The following is a 20,635-nucleotide window of genomic DNA, read 5'->3' as shown; positions in this document are numbered from 1 at the left end:
AAGCTCCACTGGAATCCCCTCTCAACCATTACCCAATCCAAAGGGAGGCATTAATGCCATCACCCTAAGGTCCAGAACCACTCTGCAGGAGAGGAACCAGGAGGAACCAAGCCCACCAGAACATGTCTCAGCTGAGGAGGTGATAGAAATAGAAGATATTGAGGAGGAAGAGGACATACAGGACATAGCTGAAGAAGAAATAGCTCAACCACAAAAGGAAGCACCAAAAGGCGCAGACACTACAGAAAATACTACTCTTATTCCATTTCCAAAACTTGCAAGGAAGCCCAGGAAGCAGCTGGAACCCGATCCTAAAATGGTAGAAATATTCAAAAAGGTCGAGGTAACTGTTCCTCTTTTTGATGTTATTCAGCAAGTACCTAAATATGCAAAGTTTCTAAAAGATTTGTGTATTCATAAAGACAAAATTAATGAATTAGAAACTATTCCTTTAGGTAGTTCCATATCTGCTTTAATGGGAGGATTACCTGAAAAATGTAGTGATCCAGGTCCTTGTATAGTTAGCTATACTATTTTTGAGGCTCCCTCCCTTAAAAAGGTCGGCAGCTCGTTTTGTGTTAGTAGATAAAAGCATTATTATAGTGGCTGGAGTTGCTGAAGATGTTTTGGTGAACATTAAAGGGCTTACATTTCCCACTAATTTTTATATCTTGGAGATGCCCCATAATGATTCAGATAAGCCATCATCAATCCTACTTGGAAGACCATTCCTGAAGACATCAAAATTCAAATTGGATGCTTTTTCAGGAACATACTCCTATGAAGTAGTTGACCGCATAGTAATTTTCAATCTGAATGGAGTCATTGACAACCCTCCAGAAGATCGTTCTATCTTCCAATGTGATGTCATAGATGAAAGTGTAGCTGAAGTTCACAAGGAAGAGTTAGAAGAGAGGCACACTGGACAAGGTCCAAGTGTGGGGACCCTCTTAACTGACAATGAGGGCACTTCGTCATTTTCACAAGCTCAAGATAATCCAGAGCCTACCCATGATCAGAAGTTAGAATTGAAACCCCTCCCTCCACATCTCAAATATGCTTATCTTGAAGATGAGCAGAAGTTTCCAGTTATCATTGCAAGGGAACTTACTTCTCAACAAGAAGAGCAGTTACTTGATGTGCTGAGAAAGCATAAGAAGGCAATTGGGTGGAGGTTGGCAGACATAGTAGGAATCAACCCTCAAGTATGTGAGCACAGAATATTTTTAGAAGAGGGAGCAAGACCTGTCCATCAACCCCAAAGAAGATTGAATCCCATCATCTTGGAAGTTGTCAAAAAGGAAGTGACTAGACTATTGGAAGCAGGTATCATATATCCCATTTCAGACAGTGAATGGGTAAGCCTAGTACAAGTGGTGCCCAAGAAGTCTGGAGTCACTACAGTGAAGAATGAGCATGGAGAGCTCATAGCAACTAGAGTTCAGAATGCTTGGAGAGTCTGCATTGATTACAGGCGTCTAAACCAAGCTACCCGTAAGGATCACTACCCACTTCCATTCATTGATCAAATGCTGGATCGCCTGTCAGGTAAATCACATTATTGCTTTTTAGATGGTTACACAGGTTATTTCCAGATTCATATAGCTCCTGAGGATCAGGAAAAGACCACTTTTACATGTCCTTTTGGGACGTATGCTTACAAGAGAATGCCCTTTGGCTTGTGCAATGCACTAGCTACTTTCCAAAGGTGCATGATGAGTCTTTTCTCTGACCTTATTGAGGATTGTATGGAAGTTTTTATGGATGATTTTAGCGTTTATGGTGATTCTTTTAGCCTTTGCTTAGATGGATTATCTAGAGTGTTAGATAGATGTGTTAATACAAACCTTGTATTAAATTTTAAAAAATGTCACTTTATGGTAAAACAAGGGATTGTATTAGGACATGTGGTATCTAATAATGATATTTCTGTAGACCCAGCAAAGGTGAATGTTATTTCTAGTTTACCTTACCCCTCTTCTGTGAGGTAAGTTCATTCGTTCCTTGGCCATGCAGGTTTTTACAGGAGATTTATTAAGGACTTTAGTAAGGTAGCACTTCCCTTATCCAGATTACTGCAGAAGGATATTGAGTTCGAGTTCTGTGAGGATTGCAAACAAGCGTTTGATAAGCTGAAGACTGCCCTGACTCAAGCTCCAATTGTGAGAGGACCAGACTGGAGCCAGCCGTTTGAAATCATGTGCGATGCTTCCAACCATGCAGTAGGAGCAGCGCTGGCTCAGCGTGAAGGTAAGGATACTTTTGTTATTGCTTATGCGTCTAAGACTTTAGCCACTGCCCAGTCCAATTATACTACTACTGAGAAAGAGCTTCTTGCTATTGTTTTTGCTCTGGATAAATTCCGAGCTTATTTACTTGGTACTAGAGTAGTAGTGTATTCGAACCATGTAGCTTTAAAGTACCTACTAGCTAAAAAAGAGTCCAAACCAAGACTTATACGTTGGATACTGCTATTACAAGAATTTGATTTAGAAATAAAGGATAGGAGTGGTAATCAGAATTTAGTGGCAGACCACCTGAGTTGCCTTGAGCATATTAAGGATGATTCTACTACTATAGATGATAATTTTTCTTTTGATAACCTGCAAGCAGTATCTGAGGTAGTCCCTTGGTATGCACCTGTAGCTAATTATTTAGTTAGCCACACATTTCCTCCAAATTTTTCTAAGCATCAAAGAGACAAGCTGAAAAGCGAGTCTAAATATTATATATGGGATGACCCGTATTTATGGAGATGTGGCGCTGACCAAGTAATTAGACGTTGTGTGCCTCAATCAGAATTCCAGTCCATTTTAGAGGCCTGTCACTCATCTGAGAGTGGAGGACATTTTGGCCCTCAAAGAACAGCTAGAAAGATCTTAGACTGTGGATTCTGGTGGCCTACTCTTTTTAGAGACGCTGCGGAGTTTTGTAAATCTTGTCTCCCATGCCAGAAATTTGGTAATATATCCAGGGGGGATTAGATGCCTCAACAAATTATGCTTTTCTGTGAAATTTTTTATGTTTGGGGCATTGACGTCATGGGTCCATTTCCAAATTCTAATGGATATTTTTATATATTGTTAGCTGTGGATTATGTTTCCAAATGGGTGGAAGCAATTCCTACCCGTACTGATGATACTAACACTGTTGTTTCCTTTATGAGAAACCATATTATATGTCGCTTCGGATCACCACGAGCAATCGTGAGCGATCAAGGCATCCATTTTTGTAACAAGAGACTAACAGGATTAATGAAGAAACATGGGATAATTCATAAAGTTGCAACGGCTTACCATCCCCAAACTAATGTGCAAGCCGAGGTGTCAAACAGAGAAATTAAGCGTATCTTACAAAAGATAGTAAAGCCTCATAGAAAAGACTAGAGCACCAGGCTACAAGATGCACTCTGGGCATATAGAACAGCATACAAGACACCCATTGGGATGAGTCCTTTCCGCTTAGTTTATGGAAAAGCTTGTCATCTCCCAGTTGAAGTAGAGCACAGAGCCTTTTAGGCAGTTAAGGAGTGCAACATGGGAATTGGGAAAGCCGGAGCTGAAAGGAAGTTGCAACTGCAGGAACTGGAGAGCCTTCGCCTAGAAGCTTATGAGAACTCAAGAATATACAAGGAGAAGATGAAGGCTGTACATGATCAGCACATCAAGAAGAAAGAGTTCTAACCTGGAGATTTCGTCCTCCTTTACAAATCTTGACTAAGGCTCATGCCAGGTAAGTTGAGATCACGATGGGAAGGTCCATACAGAGTAGAGAAGGCCGAACCGTACGGAGTTTATCACCTAAGCCATCCTTCAAGCTCTGAACTTATTAAAGTTAATGGACAACGCCTGAAGCTATACCATGGCGAGAAGATGCAGAGAAATAAGGAGCTTGAGATCTTCCTCTTGGAAGATCCCCACATAGCAGAAGATTGAGCTAGTGGAGCGTCCAACTTACGGACGTTAAAGCAAAGTGCTAGGTGGGAGACAACCCACCATGGTATGATCGTTCTTTTTTTTATTTTTAGTTTCTCCTATTCAATAAATCTTCTCTTTATTAGTACTTTCGTGCATCTGCATTTACATGTTTCTATTTTTCATAAAAAAAAATATAAAAAAAAAATTTCGCTACGCGACGCGATCGCATCAGCGACACGTCCGCATCGCAAGGAGAGTAAAGAAAAATAAAAATGAACAGAGAGTCACGCTGGAGCGTGGCTGGAGGCGTGCCAATGGCACCAATCGACCCACGTGACCGCGTCGCTGATGCGTCCGCGTCTCATGGGGATAATGGCCTCCCACGTGACTGCATGCCCCACGCGGCCGCGTGCCCTGAGTTTTCGACGTAAAAAGGGTGCACAATGAAATATTGTGCAAGAGTGGTGCTGGATTGGTGCTGGAAGCACAATCCTTATCACGCGACCGCGTCATCCATTTTCTGAAGCACACTCACGCGATCGCGTGACCCACCCGATTGCGCCACTCCAATTTTGGCAAATAAATTAATTTGAACAGAGAGTTGTGTTGGCGCGAGGCTGCACTCGCGCCAGAAGCATAACATGGGTCACGCGACCGCGTGACCGACGCGATCGCGTCACCATACTTGAAGCGCATCCACGCGAATGCGTGCCCCACGCGGCCGCGTCGCATGCGCCGCACAGCTCAACCTAAAATTGCCACATATCTTATCTTTCTCTCCTCCAAATCCTAATTTTTCTTTTCCCTCCTTATTTCTTCCTTCTCCCTTCTTCCTTCTATCTCACCTATCACTCTCTCTCTCTCTCTCTCACTTCCATTCCCAAGGTTCTATTTTCTTCTTCCTTCTTTTCTTTTCTATCATTATTATTATTTTATATGTTATTTTTTTCTTCTTTTCTTCTTCTTTTCATTATTCCTATTTTCTTTCTTCTTCTTTTCCTTTTTACATGGTGTTAGTAATTTATTTGAGTCATTTTTCCTCATTATATGCTTGTGGATATTTGCAAATTGTTTGGCAATTATATATTATTTTCTTTAAAGATTTGCTTGCATGTTAACTTTAATACTTTCTTTACCTTATTCACCATGCATGCTATGTGTTTGTGAAAAAGTCCCTATGGCATTAGGCACTTCTCTCTTATACTCTCTACTATTTAATGCTTGCTTTTTCATAAATTCTCTTTACTATTGTATTAATTGAATTGAATTGTCAATACAAACATGGTAATTTATTACAAGTAATGCTTGGTCTATGCTACCCATGCCCTTTTCCGGCATGCCAATAAACATCTTGCATCCACTTATCTTTCGATGCACTGGCTATTTTTCATTGCTGGCTTTTCACATGTACTCGAGAGCATGTGTTAATATCAATTACATCCTAATGTGCATCCATCACCACTCTTCCATTCTCTTCCTTGCTATATATCTATTTGAATTTAATTTACTTTCTCCTCCCTTTTTCAAGATGGCCACCAAGAAAGGAAGGGAGAAAGCAACTCCTAAACCCCCAGCAAGAAGAGGAACTAAAAGAGCATTAGTGGCAGAGCCGTCTTCAACCGCAGTCAAGCCCTCAACAAAAAAGAGTTAAGAGGATAATAAAGGTTGATGAAAAGGAGAAAGCCTTTCCAACAAAGGACACTGCGCGATTTCCCAATCGCTATTGTGAGCAGATGTTCCCTATCCTGGCAGAAAGGAACTATAACAATAAATACCTTCTTATCCTCTCGTCCAATATAGCTACCTTTGTTGAGCCGCAAATTGAACGAAGACAATGGGATTTCCTACGGAGACAGCCAAGGCAGGTCAATCTTTCTTGGGTAGTTGAGTTCTACTCTAACTTCTACATGCCGACCCTGCAGTCTGTTTATGTCTGGCAGAAGCAAGTCCCCATTACATAAGAGGCCATTCAGCAAGCTCTGAGTCTTCCCCCTATTCCAGAAGGAATGGACGCCTTCCAAGAAGCCGCACTTAAGCGCCAGAGGTACCAATTTGACTGGGACTCCGTTCTCGGAGTTATCGCCTTACCTGGCAGCCGTTGGATCTACGGATACCACCGTACCCGCCCTATGGGAATCTTGGCTTCGGCACTTACCTTAGAGGCTCGCGTATGGGCACAGATCATGTCCCATTACGTCTTCCCGAGCACTCATGAGTCCTCCTTCACTGCGCACATGGCTGTTCTACTCTGGTGCATCCTTATAGACCAACCTCTGAATCTCTCAAGACATATCCGGAATGCTATGGGACACGTACAAATTGTGGGCAACTTACCTTTCCCCACCTTGGTCTCAGATATTGTCTCAGCAGCCGGAGTCTCCTACAGGACTGGGGACACCAAAGCCGTGCTTCCACGGGATGATCAGTATGTCCCTAACGGGAAATACCTTAGACTTCCAGTAGCCACTACAAGTCTTCCTACTGCTCCAGTTGAAGATAATCCTTCTTCAATACCACAAGCACCTACAACTGATGAATTGCTCCAACAGATAATCAAAAAGTTGGATCGGCAAGAACACAAAGCTAAGTTAAGAGAGCGCCGTAACAACCGAAGATTCAAACACCTCAGGGAGCTACTTAGAGGAGATTGCAGAGACTCAGACACCCCAGAATCCACTTTTTTTACTAGCACAGGGAGCCATGACGGTCCCGATTGTGGAGATACTGCTACCAGCCCACCCCTGTTCCTGACAGATGGCACCGCGGACGGTGCAAAGACTTAAGTGTGGGGAGGTCGGTCAGTACCTGACTTCCGGAGGTAATTTCTCTTCTCTAGCACCAATAATTAGGATATTTTAGTTAGATTTTCTTTCTTTTATAGAAAATGTATATCCACATCGTCACCTTGGCCCCATTATAACCTTGAAAAGACCTCATGATGTTTGCATTGGTATATTAACTGTTGTTGATTGGTTAGGAGAAGAACAAAAGTTAGAGAGCATGATTAGAGAAGGATAGAGTGATTACCTTATACACTAGAGATTAGAGCGTACATACATTATCAGTGAGGGTTCAATGCTTGAATTTCTATGTTCCCTGCTTTCATAGGCTATCCTCTTGCATTTTTATCTGTTTTACTGTATAATGAGAGAATTAGTGGAATTTGATTTGTAATTGTTTTGAAGAGCTTATTTACTTTTGATCAAGTGGACAAGAATCATATAGTTACATTTATTTATATGTATATAGGTTTGCATTGCTCAAACTTTGACTCAAGCTTTAATGGTTCATAACCCGGTTCTGACCCGGTTCATAAGTGGGTTTCTTTCCAACTCCAAGGGCAATCAACTGAGGCTTCTGTCAACCTAATTCCATCAAGAGCAAGGGCTCAATTCAAGGCTTGAAGATCATTTGAAGAGAGTGTATAAATAGCTTAGAATTTAAGTTTTTGGAGAGCTTTTCCTTTTAGTTTTGCTGGGAAGTTTTGGAGAGCTTTTGGTTAGGAGTTATTTTGAGATTCTGAGTCTTGGGGAAGGAGAATTGAATTCTCTTCCTCTTAGTTTTCTTGTTTTCAATTTCATTTACACTTGTCTTGAATCTTGGGTTGAAGAATTAAGGAAATTCTGTCTCAATCTTACCTTGAGATCTCTTTCCGTTTTGATTTACTGCATCATTGAGAATTTGTGATTTCACTTCTTTTCTTCTACTGTTGGATCTTTACTTTTCTTGCAATTGAATTCTCAATTTGGATCTAGGAAGGCTTTGAGATCTAGACTTGGTTATCTAATCTCTTGAGCCCTGAGATCTACATCTTTCAATTTCAATTTCCTTGTTTCATTGCTACACCAAGCTTATTTTCATTTTCATTTTAGATCCGGTTAAATTCAAGTCATCTTCTACTCTTCTATGTGTTGAGATTTACTGTTCTTTTGTTTAATTTTTGCAATCCCACATCCCTGACCCATTTACAATTCAAGCCATTTACGTTTCTTGCACTCTAAGATTCTGCAATTTACATTTCTTGCGTTCTAAGTTTCTGCCATTTAATTTCTTGTTCTTTAAGATTCAGCACTTTTATTTTCTGTTCTCTTTAATTTCCTGCAAATTACCCATTCCCTTTTACATTCGATGCAATTTAATTCTTGTTGAACACAAATTCACTCAAATCAACTTCTGTTTGCTTGACTAAATCAACCACTAAACTAAAATTGCTCAATCCTTCAATCCCTGTGGGATCGACCTCACTCACGTGAGTTATTATTACTTGATGCGACCCGGTACACTTGCCGGTGAGTTTTGTGTTGGATCATTTTTCACACATCAAGTTTTTGGCGCCGTTGCCGGGGATTGAAGTAGATTGACAATGATTAAGTGAAGTGGAGATCTAGATCAAGCACTTTTTCTTTTCCGTTTCTTTAACTTTTAACTAACACGCTAACTGTTTGAATTTTTGCTTAAACTAACTAAAACTTCATTCTAGCAATAGATTAAAGTTCTCCTGGTTTCTCTGGCTTTGTGTGATTATTATGCTTTTTCTTGTTGAATATACGAGAAAAGCAATCTTCTTTTATTAATCTTTCAAGCCTATCAACTATTTGATACATTGTGTCAGCTAATTTTCTGATCACATCTTGGGCATGAGTATATTCAATCTTCATTTGGATAGTTTGTGATTGTGTAGATCATGGAGGGGAACTCAGCAAATTCCAGTAAGCAGGGGAGTAATACCCACACCTTAGATGATAATGCAACCCACAATTTGGAGCACCCACTCATCACCATGAACGATGTTGCTCAATGGTTTGAAGCTTTCCCACAAGGAAGCATCATCGGATGGGAAGAACTAAAGAGTGAACTCCTGGCCAAGTTGAAACCACTTCAGGGAATTGTTAAACCAAAGGCAGAAGTACAACCACTCACACAAGAGAAGGAAATTGAAGGTGTCCGTGTAGTCATGAACCAAAACAAGCAGATGCATCAGCAGACTCTGCAACAACTAGAGATAATGGTCAGAAAAATCAATGAGCTGCGAACTGCTGTAGTAAATGTATACAACCTAACTCAAAACTCACATGGTTGGAATCAACCTGAAAAAGGTTTTGGAACAATTGACCATGGGCAACAAAATCATGAGCAATCACACTCTCCACGTAGTACCTCAAGCATGTTCCAACACAAGTTCCAAGGTAATGTGTACAACCCACCCTGGAAGACTCATTACAACTGGAGGAGGAGTGAGCACCAAAATCAAGGACCAAGGGACTTCAACCACAACAACCCAAATTTCCCAAACCAGCAAAGACACCACCATACCAATATTAACCACTACACATCACCACCACAACACTTACCCTTTCAACCTCAGACACCCCACGATCACCCAATCTCACAAGACTCTCAGAGGATCACCAACTTAGAGATCTTAATAGGGAGAATGATGAAACACCAAGAGGAAGTGAGTAAAGAGCAAAAAGCCTTAATCAGAGGACTTGAAAGGCAAATGGCACAACTGGCTAAGAACCTTGCAGAAATGGCTAAGGAGAAGGCAATTACGTCCCCCAGAGCCACTGAAGACAACCTAAAAGACAATGAGAAATTTGCCAGGTGTGAGAAATGGAAAGCGATCATAGAGGCAGGTAAGAAGAGGGCTACGGGAAAAGAAGCAATCATCAAGGAAAAGCCCACAGTAAGAGGAGGAAACCAAAGGCAACAGAAGCCCCAGCTTCCATGATCAGAAGATGAAAGATGTCAAGCTAGTGACAGTAAAGAAGCGCTTTGTTGGTAGGCAACCCAACCTGAGGTAGTTTTCTTTTCATAGCTATTTTAATAAAAAGGTTAATTAGCTTTATCTATATTGCAAGAAGCTAAGTTTGGTGTTGCACACCAAAACAATATAAGGGAGAATAAAGGATTCTAAGTTTGGTGTTCCACCAAAATCCCATCATAAAACGTATTCTCACCTTCTGCATAATGCTAGCTTCAAGCATTTAGATAAACTAGTTAAGTATTCTGTTGTTTCCTAGTTTTAAGTTCTATTGCTTTTGAAAAAGAAAAAGAGTTTCACACATGGTTAATCTGATGCATGAGAACCATTGGCAAGGTACTAAGTTTGGTGTTCCCACACCAAAGTAAGTTCAAAGGCCCATAAATAATTCATGCATGCTAACCATTTTTCAAGTGCTTGGAGACACAGCAACTTTCAATATCACTGCAGAGACATCATACAAGCTCTTGGAGAAATTAAGCATCATCAATCAAAGAGAAAGGAATGTGAAGACCAGCAATGATGATGATGAGGAGTAAAGTAAGCAAACTTCAAAAGGTTGTATTGTTAAGTGATCAGTTTGCATCACTGCTATGATTGAAAGTGATATTATACCCTATCTGTCCTTCTGTCTAGTATAGTTTTTCTGCAATTCAATAATCAAGATGCTTGATCATTTACAACCCTGTACTCTCCAAACTTATTTGCACTCAATATTTCAAAAATGTATCACATGAAAGTTCTTTGAAAAGAAGGATTGAGGAATTAAACAATTTTGAGGCAAGCAAAAGATTAGGAGAAGTGGTGGTTCTAGTTATGTGATTATGCATTGAGGTTTCATGCTTATGAAAACTTGCATGGGAGCTCATAGGCAGGACATAGAGTTCAAAGAAGTATTGTGGAGATTCTCAAACATTTATTGATCCAAGAAGCAGCAAAAAAAAAAAAAAAGAAAGAAAGTACATGGCCCAAGGCTCTGAGCATCAATTACTAGGAAGAAAAGAAAGAAAAAACAAAAACTCAAAGAGTTGTTATCCTAGTAAATGCTTGTGGTCGGATTGTGTCAAAGAAAGAGGCTTGAGCAAGTAAATCCTTAGGGGTGCTTTAACACCTAATACCTTAAAACCAACTGGTTTAGGAGTATTGATTGAAAGCTTATCTAAAGAGCCGCTTTGAGACATGACACTTAGAGTCAAGGCCAAAACACATATAAAGAGATATCCATGATACCATTTGGATGAAAATCCTAATACCTAAGACTTCCAATATGTGGGAACTAGTAAGCACCGAAGCCCTTGCATGAGCATATAATTTAGAGTTCATCCCACTGTCACTTAATCACTTCACTCACAGGATAACACATGTATTCTTTAAATCCATTCTGATTTAAAGAACCTTTGAGCATAATTCTTTTCTTGCTTGGGGACAAGCAAGCTTTAAGTTTGGTGTTGTGATGACAAGTCATCTTAGCCTAGTTTCACTAGTCTTTTTCTTTTGTTTTTAATAGATTTTATGCACTTTCTTGAGCCATAAGTAAGCCAATTGGGTAGAATTTCATGTTTCCTTTGATTCAATCAACCATGGATAAATTAATGCATTTTCATGAGATTTTGTACTATAATTGTCATATATTATGAAAGAGAAACAATCTCATGATTTTGAGCATAGCTTTGATGTTTTTGATTGATTAATGATAGGTGAAAAGAGCTTTGAAGAGGGTTAAAGAAAGAAGGAATGGAAAAGAGCAAGAGAGGACAAAAAGCTTGAGCCAAAGTTTGCCTCAAACTTTAGCTAAAACGTGAGGAAGAGCTTGACTTCACCTTGGAGGCATCAAAAGTTTGCGCCAACGTTTGCCTCAAACTTGAGGTCAAACGTTGGCACCCTCAGGGCAAAAGAAGAAAGATCCAGGGAGCAAAAAGCTTGCGCCAACGTTTGCCTCAAACTTTGAGGTCAAACGTTGGCGCCATTTGAGTATGAAGAAAAGTCCCTGATTGAAGGCTTGATTGAGCCACGTTTGCGCCAACGTTTGCCTCAAACGTTGGGCCAAACGTTGGCCAAAGGACATGCAAGAGAGGATCCACGTTTGAGCTCAAGTTTGACCTCAAAATTTGAGCCAAACATGGATGACAGCACGGGAGGCAATCTGCTACAAAAAGCTTGAGCCAAAGTTTGCCTCAAACTTTGACTCAAGCTTTAATGGTTCATAACCCGGTTCTGACCCGGTTCACAAGTGGGTTTCTTTCCAACTCCAAGGGCAATCAACAGAGGCTTCTGTCAACCTAATTCCATCAAGAGCAAGGGCTCAATTCAAGGCTTGAAGATCATTTAAAGAGAGTGTATAAATAGCTTAGAATTTAAGTTTTTGGAGAGCTTTTCCTTTTAGTTTTGCTGGGTAGTTTTGGAGAGCTTTTGGTTAGGAGTTATTTTAAGATTCTGAGTCTTGGGGAAGGAGAATTGAATTCTCTTCCTCTTAGTTTTCTTGTTTTCAATTTCATTTACACTTGTCTTGAATCTTGGGTTGAAGAATTAAGGAAATTCTGTCTCAATCTTACCTTGAGATCTCTTTCCGTTTTGATTTACTGCATCATTGAGAATTTGTGATTTCACTTCTTTTCTTCTACTGCTGGATCTTTACTTTTCTTGCAATTGAATTCTCAATTTGGATCTAGGAAGGCTTTGAGATCTAGACTTGGTTATCTAATCTCTTGAGCCCTGAGATCTACATCTTTCAATTTCAATTTCCTTGTTTCATTGCTACACCAAGCTTATTTTCATTTTCATTTTAGATCTGGTTCAATTCAAGTCATCTTCAACTCTTCTATGTGTTGAGATTTACTGTTCTTTTGTTTAATTTTTGCAATCCCACATCCCTGACCCATTTACAATTCAAGCCATTTACGTTTCTTGCACTCTAAGATTCTGCAATTTACATTTCTTGCGTTCTAAGTTTCTGCCATTTAATTTCTTGTTCTTTAAGATTCAGCACTTTTATTTTCGTTTGCGCCAACGTTTGCCTCAAACGTTGGGCCAAACGTTGGCCAAAGGACATGCAAGGGAGGATCCACGTTTGAGCTCAAGTTTGACCTCAAACTTTGAGCCAAACGTGGATGACAGCACGGGAGGCAAGCTGATATAAAAAGCTTGAGTCAAAGTTTGCCTCAAACTTTGACTCAAGCTTTAATGGTTCATGGCCCGGTTCTGACCCGGTTCACAAGTGGGCTTCTTTCCAACTCCAAGGGCAATCAACAGAGGCTTCTGTCAACCCAATTCCATCAAGAGCAAGGGCCCAATTCAAGGCTTGAAGATCATTTGAAGAGAGTGTATAAATAGCTTAGAATTTAAGTTTTTCGAAGTTTTTTTTTTTCCTTTTTAGTTTTGCTGGGTAGTTTTGGAGAGCTTTTGGTTAGGAGTTATTTTGAGATTCTGAGTCTTGGGGAAGGAGAATTGAATTCTCTTCCTCTTAGTTTTCTTGTTTTCAATTTCATTTACACTTGTCTTGAATCTTGGGTTGAAGAATTGAGGAAATTCTGTCTCAATCTCACCTTGAGATCTCTTTCTGTTTTGATTTACTGCATCATTAAGAATTGGCGATTTCATTTTTTTTACTGCTAGATCTTTACTTTTTTCTTGCAATTGAATTCTCAATTTGGATCTAGGAAGGCATTGAGATCTAGACTTGGTTATCTAGTCTCTTGAGCCCTGAGATCTACATCTTTCAATTTCAATTTCCTTGTTTCATTGCTACACCAAGCTTATTTTCATTTTCATTTTAGATCTGGTTCAATTCAAGTCATCTTCAACTCTTCTATGTGTTGAGATTTACTGTTCTTTTGTTTAATTTTTGCAATCCCACATCCCTGACCCATTTACAATTCAAGCCATTTACGTTTCTTGCACTCTAAGATTCTGCAATTTACATTTCTTGCGTTCTAAGTTTCTGCCATTTAATTTCTTGTTCTTTAAGATTCAGCACTTTTATTTTCTGTTCTCTTTAATTTCCTGCAAATTACCCATTCCCTTTTACATTCTATGCAATTTAATTCTTGTTGAACACAAATTCACTCAAATCAACTTCTGTTTGCTTGACTAAATCAACCACTAAACTAAATTGCTCAATCCTTCAATCTCTGTGGGATCGACCTCACTCACGTGATTTATTATTACTTGATGTGACCCGGTACACTTGCCGGTGAGTTTTGTGTTGGATCGTTTTCCACACATCAGCATCCGCATGGGTGATGCGATCGCGTGACATGTGCGATCTGCATAATCTGCAGAACTCGCTGGGGGCGATTTTGGACCTTATTTCGACCCAGTTTTCGGCCCAAAACAGCAGACTAGAGCCAGAGAACATGCAGAAACAAAGGACAACATTCATTCTACACAGTTTTCAGTTTTAGATCGAGTTTTACTCCTCCTCTAGGTTTTTTTTTCTTTAGTTTTTAGGATTTAATATTCAATTGGTCTTAGCATTGGAATATTGAGAAGAGTTAGTACTTCATCAAGACTTCGTCATTCTAGTTCGTTCTCTTAACTTAGTTTTATTATTCCATGTTCTTTGCTTTGCTCAATTTTGTCAATTGAATACTTTTATGAGTATTTAATACAAGGGTTATTTCTTTTATTTTAATTCATTTTAATTTCAAATAATCATGTCTTCTTTTAATTCCCTTTCATGTGTTATGGATTTATTATTTACAATGAGCGAGTAGTTCCCTCACTTGATGGGGAGTTGATTGAAAGGAACTCTTGAGTTGGAAGGATTGAAAGAAAATTTGTAATTGGGTTAACTTTTGGATTGCTATCTAGTCACTAACACCAATCCCTTTGAACTAAGTGGGTTGCAACTCGTGAACAGATCTAGCATTCCAACTCGTTTGACTTTCCTTTACCTAGTAAAGGATAACTAAACAGAACAACCATTAATTATCAATTAATCTTGAAATCATTCCATCAATAATAGAGATTCCAACTAATCAACTCCCACTCAAGGCTTTTACTCATTATTTAATTTTCTTAATTTAATTTTCCATCTACTTAACTCAATTTCTTTGGAAACATCTGATTAATAAAATAGCACACTTTTCTGCAACTCGTTGGGAGACGACCTGGGACTCAAACTCCCAGTAATTTTTACTTTAAATTCTCTGTGACATATTTCTAAATTGATAGGCAGATTTTCGGTGAGTTAAGAACTATACTTGCAACGTAACTATTTTAATAATTTTTAATTCACCAACTTCTGTGCTCCGTCAGCTACGTTTGCTTAATTAACGCTGCCTCACGCGTGCGCGTCATGTACGCGTGCGCGTGGATAGCAAAAACTCAATTCCATGTTTCAGCACCAGCCACGCGTGCGCGTGTTTTTTCCCAGGTGCACCATCGACGCGTGCGCATCAGGCACGTGTGTGCGTCGTTTGCAAAACTTTGCCTCCAAATTTTAACTTGCCCGAAAATGCTGGCTTAGTTAACTTAGCGTTCTCTTGGCAAACGAGCGCTGATTGTCAAACATAGCACGCTTCCTTGATTTAATCATGGGCCACACTTTTAAAAGCCTGGCCTAAGGCTCCAAAGTGTGCCTAAACTCCAAAATGTGCCCCAAAATTCTCTGTTCTCCTTTTTAGCTTATTTTGTGCTTTTTTGCTTCTTTTTCTTTTTATTTCCTACAAAGTTTATATAATCAAAAGATCAAAGAAATATACCATATAAGTGCAAAAACATTCAATATTTAAGCACTAATCATCAATTTCTTGTATGAAAAAGCATAGAAAACATGACATGATGACATGTCATCACAACACCAAACTTAAACCTTGCTTGTCCCCAAGCAAGAAAAGAATCATGCAATAAGTTTTGACAAACCAAGGTGAGAAGAATAGCAAGTTAATGTTCATGGTTGGCTAGTTTTCTATGCATGCTACAATTACAAAAGAAATGTAGATGATTGATGCTTCTATCTAGCTCATTTTATGAAATCTTTTCCTTATATTTCTTCCTTGAAACAAGCTTTTTGATTTTCTTATTAGCTTCTCCTTTTGGGTGCTTTGCCCCATGAGTTGATAACAAAGCTACGACTCTTAATGCTTTGTTTTCAAGTATTACCACTTGATACCTAAGCACCACAAGCATTTAATTAAAGGACTTCTTTAAGCTCATTTGTTTCTTTCTTTTCTCTCTAATCATTGATGCTCAGAGCCTTGAGCTTTGAGGGAGTGCTTTTGTACTTGAGCCTAGCCTTGACTCTAAGTGTTTTATTTTCAAGCTTTTTCCTGATACATAAACACCACAAGTACTTGACAATTGAATTATCATTGGTACTCAGAGCCTTCAACTTTCTCATTCTTTCCTTTTTTCTTTTCTTGTCTTAATTGCATTTGCTTCTTCAAGGTTTTCATGATTTCAAAAAAAAATTTCATAAAATTTCCTAGATGTAAACTTCAATTAAATAAAATCTAATGCAATTGAGCAACAGTTAACCATACTAGCCTTCCAATACTTGTATCCTCATGCTAAATTCTTCTTTAAAGACCTTGTTTGTTTATGATCATGATACTTTATTGCTTTTGAACTCACAAAACTCAAGTTGGTAGTCATAATGTCACAGCAAGATGTTAAAAATCAATAATCAAACTATGCTTATTCATAACACACATGCATACATAGAAGATAAAGACAATCATGCAATTTTCAGTGCTGGAAGTAAGCAAGTGGAGAAAGGAGTGTTACCACCTTGTAGTTTATCTTCCTTGTTGTTGTCCTTTTTCCTCCTATTCTTCCCCTTCCCATACCAAACTCAGAATGCTTGTTTATCCTCAAGCAGTAATTAGAACAGTGGTGATGGGGTTTATGATAGATCATGAGTGTCTTACACAATGAAATGTTAGTAGTACATGTGTTTAAGCAAGCAAAGTGAAAAATAAAAATGAAGGCACAGGAAACAAAGACATTGTGATTGCAAAAATAAGAGGGTGTGCACGATACATTGCATAAAGAATGAGTGGCACACCAAACTTAGTGTGACACTGTCACTTGGAATTGATGCAAGTATCCAGTATAGATTGTAAACAAATTTTGTTGCATAGCAACACCAAACTTAGAATGCAACTATATGTCAATTAATTTGAACTAAAACTAAACAAAGGGGACTGTTATATGTTAAATACAATCACCAAGCCAAGAACCTGTCATGAATAAGGATTTCTTGGTAAGGTATTAACAAAAACAGTTAAGGAGCAAAATAAATGAAAGCATTAAAAACAAAGAAATGACAAAAGTAAATAGAATGAAAAAGTGTCAAACCAAAAGAAAAATAACACTGCAAAGGCATTATGACTATGCAGACAAGTGGTGTTGCTGGATTTATTTGCACAGAAAATTAAGTGGCACACCAAACTTAGAAACTTAGTGTGACACTTCTATTTAGAATTGATGCAATCTTCCAGAGGGATTGAAAATAAATTATCGCAGGACAACACCAAACTTAGAATGTAATCATATGCCAATTTATTGAATTTAAACAAAGCACGGAGATAAAACAAACAAAGCAGAGAAGTGAAATGTTACCTAAGGTTGGGTTGCCTCCCAACAAGCGCTCTTTTAGTGTCATTAGCTTGACATGTTATTCTTCACTTTCTTCCTCTTCTTCCAGTTTGTTAAGAGGAATGACCTCAAGGGAATAGAAAAGCTAGTCAGTGTCCCCTTTCTTGGTCTCTCCTCAGCAAGCTTCCTTTTGTTATTTGCTGGATTGAACTTGCTTGCTGGATCAGGGGTAGGATTGTTTGTAGTTGACCTTTTCTTGAATGTTGTCCTTGGTATCATGGTCACAATCCTTTCTTCGGTGTTCTTGTTGGTTGCCTTCACTCCTTGGATATCAAGACATGGTTGCTGTGTGATTGTTGGAGCTTTATCTTCATCAAAAGCCTTTTGAATTGGTGGTTCAATGAGCGCTTCTTCTATGCAACTTTCTGCCTCACTTGAGTATGGACTTCCTTGATTGTCTTCCTCACTTTCTTGTTCCTCTACTTCCTCCTTTGCACTCAACATCTGGTTTAATAGCATTTTTATGGAGGAGGTTTGTTGATCTTCCTAAGATTTCTTCATCTCCTCTTCAAATCTTTTAATCACTGATTCAAGTGCTGGGAATCTTTGGTTCAGGAAAGTTTATAAGGGTTATGAGTTTTCATGTTTCTTTGTCATCTCAAGTGGCTTCTGTAGATATGCAGTCTCAGGTTCAAATATCTCCACAACCTCCTCCTCCATTGGAATTTCACTTGATATAGTAGCCTCTTCATTTTGCTCTTCTACTTCCTCCTTCACATCCACCAATTGGTCTTCATCTTCCTTGCTTAACATGTCTTTGTTTTTCCTTGCCTGCTCTAAATATCCATCCATCTTATTGCAGAGGGTTTCTTGTTCTTTCCAAGTGTCTATGGATGTTTGTAAGTATTGTTCAAATGCTAGCTCAAGGGATGAAGGCTGAGAATGAGTTTCTGAATATGTGGGTATTATTGTGAAGTTATTTTGAGGGTTATGGAATGAATTTTGTGAATTGTGGGATGAATTTTGTGGATGTTAAAATGGGTCTTCTGTGTAGTAAAGTGAATTTTTTGGTTGGTGAGATGAGTTGCATGGATTATTGAGGAAACTTTGTGTAAATGCAAAATCAAGTGATGAAGAATTTTCAAGTGAAAAACTGGGAGGTGAAGTTAGACAATTTAGCATAAATGAGTTGAAGGATTGCTCAAGCGATGATGGCTCTTGATTAATGGAGTATGACACATTGAGTGCTCTCTGATTTTGATCCTCCCAAGAACAACTTGAAGAATTGTTGAATTCATCACAGTATGGATCTTCTTGTGGCATTGGGGGACAATCTTGCATGAATTTATTGAAAGCACACTCGAGTGATGATGTTTTTTGATGAGTGGAGTATGAACTATTGTATGCTGTTTGGTTTTGATCCTCCCACCCACAACTTGAGTGATTGTTGAATTCATCACAGTGTGGATTATTTTGTGGCATGGAGGAACAATCTTTCATATATGTATTGATAGCATAAGCAAGTGATAATGTCTTTGAATGATTAGAATGTGAATCATTGCAATTCCCTTCCCAGCCATCATTTGTGTGCGTGTCATAATAGTATGAGTCACTTTGTGGCTCTAGGAAGTAGTTCATTTCACTTGATTGTTCATATTCTCATTCCTTGTTGATATTCCCAGTCACCATGAATATAATGACCTAAATCACCTTGTTGATATTCTCATGAAATTGTCTTGATCATTTTCTGAAGCATATCCCCATTGATTGGGTTGCTCAGAATCTATTAATTCTTGGTGATACTCCCAGCCACGATTAGGATACTGATATGAATCATTTTGTGGTGTTGGGTAATATCCCTTGAATTTGTCTTGCTCATCTTATGGCTCTGAAGCATATCCAATTGATTGGGTTGCTCAAAATATGTGATTTCTTGGTGATATTCCCATTCACCATTAGGATAATAATTTGAATCATATTGAGATTATGGATAATATCCTATGAAATTTGTTTGATCAAAAGATGAGTTAAACTCTATTTGAATTTTGTAAAACACATCACTAATGAAAATTGAAATTCGTGTCACAAGTGAGAATTTCTTAGTAAGGCAATAACTCAAACACCTTGGTATCAGCCTAAAACAGAAAATTAAAAGAATAAAAACAAAGAAAATGCTTAATCTAAACCTCTCACCCACTTAATCATTGTCGATCTATATCAATCCCCGGTAACGGCGCCAAAAACTTGATGAGGAAAAAACGATTCCACACAACCTCACCGGCAAGTGTACCGGGTCGCATCAAGTAGTAATAACTCACGAGAGTGAGGTCGATCCCACAGGGATTGATGGATCAAGCAACTTAGTGAGGTGATTAGTTTAGTCAAGCTATCAGTTGTGAATTGGGTGGAATTGAACTAGCAGAAAGTAAATTGCTGAGAATTGTAAATTGTAGAATGTAAATTAGTAGAAACTTAAAGAGCAAGAAATGTAAATTGCATCAAATGTAAAGGGAATTGGGTGTAGAAAAATTAAAGAAAGCAGTAGATTAGAACTCATAACAATTTCAGAAGATTTAAATTGCATGAAAAGTAAATTTAGATCACAGTAAGCTCAAATGTAAAGTTGCAGAATGTAAATTTGCAGAAGAGAATTGTAGAAATTGAAACTTTCTCTGAAATAAAACTGAATTCAATACTGAAAAATAAAAGTGTATCAAAGAGAGCCTCCTATTCTTCTCCTACTCCTACTCCTACTACTGCCTACTACTACTGCAGCCTACTAGCGCCCTCTTTTCCTAAAAGAACTAAAGCCTTTTTATAGGCATTCCTAAATTACAAATAAAATTCAAATTGAAAAATAAATTACAATTAAATGCAAAATTCCTATTCTAGATGATCTTTGTGCCTTTGAGTGATGTCAAGTGAACTCTTCTTGCTTTGGGGCTTCAATGGGCTTGAATTGGATTTAATTGAGCCAGAGTTGCAGCTTCCAAGAGAGCGTAGCGTTCATTTAGAGAACGGAGCGTTCGGGCACCCACACATACGCATCCCTCACGCTTATGCATGCTTTTGCATTTTCACCCATCGACGCGTACGCGTCACCCACGCGTACGCGTCCTTTGCAGCGTTCTCTTAATGAGAACTACGTTTGCTTAATGAGCGCTACCCCACACGTGCGCGTCATGTACGTGATGAGTCCATACTTGATGGTATATTTTAAGTGTGCGTGCGCACGCACAAGTGATAATTTTCATGTGTGCGTGCGCACGAGCACCTGTGCATACGCACAGGTCAATTTCCAGCCGCGTGTGTGGACGTACACGTCTGTGCATCCGCACAGGTCCCAACACGTGATTTCATTAATGATGCACGCACTTTGTGATTTCTGAGGCCTCTTAGCCCATTTTTGATGGCT

The sequence above is a fragment of the Arachis ipaensis genome, chromosome B06 (genome assembly GCF_000816755.2).
Source record: "Arachis ipaensis cultivar K30076 chromosome B06, Araip1.1, whole genome shotgun sequence".
Classification (NCBI taxonomy): Eukaryota; Viridiplantae; Streptophyta; class Magnoliopsida; order Fabales; family Fabaceae; genus Arachis; species Arachis ipaensis.
This window is presented reverse-complemented; position numbering follows the sequence as displayed.